This window comes from Lactuca sativa, chromosome 9 (genome assembly GCF_002870075.4).
Source record: "Lactuca sativa cultivar Salinas chromosome 9, Lsat_Salinas_v11, whole genome shotgun sequence".
Taxonomy (NCBI): domain Eukaryota; kingdom Viridiplantae; phylum Streptophyta; class Magnoliopsida; order Asterales; family Asteraceae; genus Lactuca; species Lactuca sativa.
In genome coordinates, this window is record NC_056631.2 from 22,253,409 (window position 1) to 22,258,337 (window position 4,929).

Genomic DNA, 4,929 nt, shown 5'->3' on the forward strand with positions numbered 1-4,929 from the left:
TTTTATATCATATTCCATAAGGTGATTCCAGCAAGCGCGGGTTTGTTCCAATGCTCAAAACCAGTTCATAAGCACTCATGAATGTTGCAGCAACCCTTTGCCATGTCTAACACCATTTAGACAATCTACACACCAATTCATGACAATCTTCATTCATATCTACTTCCAACATATGAACGATTGTGGACAATTTGAATAATTCGATTATTCTTAATAAATTCAATTATTCTGGAAGTCAAAACATGCAAAATGAAACAATAGTTAAACAATTAACATAAGATAGTAACATTACTCATAAATAAAACTCCTTTATTTAATCATCAAATGTTAATTACATTTATCTATTACACGTTTCTAATACTATCTATCTAATCTATGCTAATATCATCCTTCAGCCCAATACTCTTAGCATGCTACAAGTGCTTAACCCTACTCAGTCCCTTCGTAAGCGGATCTGTTGGGTTATCTTCTGATGATATCCTCTTTACTACGAGTTGTCCTTCTTCTACACGATGTCTGATAAAATGATATTTTTTGTCGATATGTCGTGATCTACCATGATCCCTCGGTTCCTTGGTCAAGGCAACCGCTCCTTCATTATCACAGAAAATCTCCATGGGCTCCTTTATGGCAGGTACAACTCCAAGATCACCGATGAAGTTCTTCAGCCATATTGCCTCCTTCGACGCTTCGCTCGCTGCAATGTACTCTGATTCGCACGTTGAATCAGCTACGGTTTCCTGCTTGGAACTCTTCCATGTCACTGCTCCTCCATTCAGGGTAAAGACCCAGCCCGATTGCGAACGGTAGTTGTCCCTGTCGGTCAGAAAGCTGGCGTCACTATACCCTCGCACCTTCAAGTCATCACTCCCTCCGAGGACTAAGAACCATTCCTTCGTCCTCCGAAGGTACTTAAGGATATTCTTCACCGCAATCCAATGGGCTCTGCCAGGATTCCCTTGATATCTGCTAACCATGCTCAAAGCGAAGGCTACATCAGGGTGAGTACAAGTCATAGCGTACATGATTGAGCCAACTGCGGAAGCGTATAGTACTTGGCTCATTTCTGCTATTTCAGCTTCGGTACTCGGACTTTGAGTCTTACTCAACTTGGCATTACTTTGTATCGGTAATTCTCCCTTCTTTGAGTTTTCCATACTAAAACGTTTTAGTACCTTCTCTAAGTAAGTGTTCTGACTAAGTCCTATTAGTCTCTTACTTCTTTCTCTTACTATCCTTATTCCCAAAATATAAGAAGCCTCTTCGAGGTCCTTCATAGTGAAGCACTTCCCGAGCCAGGACTTAACTTCCTGGAGAGTCGAGATGTCGTTTCCTATGAGTAATATGTCATCGACATATAGAACGAGGAAACTAACTATACTCCCACTGGCTTTGACATATACACATGATTCATCTTCGCTTCGTACAAATCCAAACTCTTTGACTTTCTCATCGAAGCAAAGATTCCATCTGCGAGACGCTTGCTTAAGTCCATAAATGGACTTCTCAAGCTTACACACTCTATTTGGATGCTTCGGATCCACAAACCCCTCTGGCTGAGCCATGTAAACATCCTCAGCCAACTTTCCGTTAAGGAAAGTGGTTTTGACATCCATTTGCCAAATCTCATAATCATGAAATGCGGCAATCGCTAGCATCACTCTAATAGATTTTATCTTTGCAACTGGTGAGAAGGTCTCATCATAGTCAACTCTGGGAGTTTGAGTAAAGCCCTTCGCAACCAATCACGCTTTATATGTGTGTACGTTTCCATCCACTTCGGTCTTCTTCTTGATGATCCACTTGCACCCAACGGTCTTACGTCCGGGCACATTATCAACCAAATTCCAAACTTGGTTATCATACATGGATTGGATCTCGCTATCCATTGCCTCTTTCCATTTTGCAGACTCCGGGCCTGCCATGGCTTCCTTATAGCTATTAGGTTCATCAAGATTTATTAGTGTACCATCACTAATATACGTGTCCCCTTCGGTAGTAATATGAAAACCATAAAACTAGGGTTGAACTCTAACTCTATCGGAACGTCTAAGAGGTAAGGACTCGTCAATCGATTCAACCGGAGTTTCCTCCTCGGGTTGAGCGCCAGCGGTAGAGGTTCCTTCATCCATCGACTCTTGAATATCTTCAAGCTCAATTTGCCTCCCACTGTCTCCTTGGCCTATGAGTTCTCGCTCTCGGAAAACTCTTATCCTCGCAACGAAGACAACATTGTCCTTCGGTCTATATAAGAGATATCCAAAGGATTTCTGCGGGTAGCCGATGAAAATACATCGCTCACTTCGAGGTTCGAGCTTTTCGTGAGTATCTCGTCTTACGAAAGCCTCGTAACCCCAAACCTTGATATGTGCCAACGAAGGAGCTTTCCCTGTCCACATTTCGTGAGGTGTTTTGGCAACCTTCTTAGTAGGGACTCGGTTAAGGATATGGGTGGCAGTCTCCAAGGCATACCCCCAAAAAGAGATTGATAGTGAAGCACGACTCATCATAGAGCAAACCATATCCAATAAGGTTCGATTACACCTTTCTGCCACACCATTCAATTGTGGTGTCCTAGGTGGCGTCAATTGTGAAACTATTCCACACTCTTTGAGATAATCATGGAATTCAAGATTTAGGTACTCTCCTCCTCGATCGGATCGAAGCATCTTGATTTTCCTTCCCAATTGATTCTCCATTTCATTCTTGAACTCTTTGAACTTTTCAAAGGTTTCTGACTTTTGCTTGATTAAATAGATATACCCATATCTACTATAATCATCGGTAAAAGTTACGTAGAAGCGGTTACCATCCTTCGTGGTTGATCTAAACGGTCCACATACATCGGTATGTATTAGGTCCAATAAACCCTCACCCCTCTCGCACGTACTCGTGAAGGGTGATTTAGTCATCTTTCCAAGTAAACAAGACTCGCACATGTCATCTTCCCTAAGGTCGAATGACTCCAACACTCCATCCTTTTGGAGTTGGGCTATGCGTTTCTTGTTGACATGTACAAGACGACAATGCCACAAGGATGCTCTATCCATACTATTGGAAGAATCTATGTTCAAAACATCATTTCCTAAGTTATCAACAATCATAACAGTTTCATAAATTCCATTACATGGTATAGCTTCAAAATAAAAGACACCATTTAGATAAGCCAAAATAGAACCATTCTCATTATTAAAAGAAAATCTAAAACCTTGTCTAAACAAACCATGAAATGAAATGATGTTTCTAGCCATTTCTGGCAAATAGCAACAATTGTTCAAATCTAAACATAAATTATTCCTAAGCACTAAAGAATACACTCCAATCTTGGTCACAGACGACGATCTTCTGTTCCCCATGATTAGATTGATCCTTCCTTGCTCCACATCCCTACATCTTCTTAGTCCCTGCACATTAGAACAAATGTGATAACCACAACCGGTGTCAAGAACCCAAGAAATAGCATGACTAGAATCGTTAGATTTAATTGTGTATATACCTACAAAAGACGGTTTGATCTTTCCTTCCTTGATGGCTTGCAGGTACTCTGGGCAGCTTCTCTTCCAATGTCCTATCTTATGGCAGTGGTGACACTCTGCCTCCTTAGGGTTAGGGCAGGGCTTAGCAGGATCAACTTTGGTCCCACTAGAAGAGGCACCATCTCAGGCTTTAACCTTGCGATAGTTCTTTGACGAAGCCTTCCTCTTCTTTCCCTTTCCTTGACCAATAGCCAAGACAGGAGCAGCGAGTGGATTGGGAGTTGGTGCAATAGACTTGTCTTTGAAGTTGCTCTCAGCGACCCTCAAGAGACCTTGGAGTTTGCTTAGGGTGACCTCCTCTTTGTTCATGTGGTAGGTCATCCTAAATTGATTATACATCGGAGGCAAAGAGTGAAGCACCATGTCGATCGCCAAGTCTTCCCTAAAGTCAACATTTAACTTGCGAAGGCGGTCGAAATACCTTTGCATCTTTTGCAGGTGCACGGTAAGAGATTCTCTATGACCCATCTTAGCGGAAATCATGTTAGTGAAAATCTCATAACGCTCTTGTCTCGCGTTTTGGTGGTATCTCTCCAATAAGTCTTGATGCATTTCGTACGGGTACATGTCCTCATAGGACTTTTGGAATTCGGAGTTCATGGTGGCTATCATGATGCAATGTACCTTCGTTGCATCGCGCTCATGAGTTTCAAAAGCGGTTATTTCAGCTGGAGTAGCGATTTCAGGGTTGATTTTCTCGAGTTTCTCATCGAGGACATACTCCTTATCCTCATAGCAAGCAATGGTGCAAATGTATCTTATCCATTCGCTAAAGTTCGTTCCATCGAAGGTGACCTTTTGGCAAAGTCTCATCAATGTGAAAGAACTAGCAGCAACGTTGTTTGCGTTCGACATCTACAATTAGAAAGGACAAAGATAGATTAGAATATGAATCCCTAATTATCACCCAATAAGAAAATTAGGGCTAGGATCCAACAACAATATTTACATATTAGAAAAGGGATGCCGTAATCCAACATGCAAATAATATGAAGGTAAGTGAATGACGATTCACTAATTCTCCACCACGAAAACCTAACTTTAAGTCCTAAATGTATTGAGAACTCCTAGGTTCGGATAAGATTCATTGAAACTATTCAATGGCATGTTTAAATCTCGATATGCCCATCTAGTTTGTGACTGGGATACCAAGGATCACAAAGCGGGTGTGAATTACCATGCAAATTCACATGGTGCCTTCATTGTAACGATCACCTATTCGATGTGTCGGTAAACCACACACGCTCCATCGAACTATGATAAACAATGAATCACCCTTTGCCACCTTTGCTTAGAACCAATTAGTGTTCCGGTAAACCACACACGCTCCATCGAACTATGATAAACAATCATGGGATTGCATCAATTCACTTTTCCTAAAGTAACTAAGATT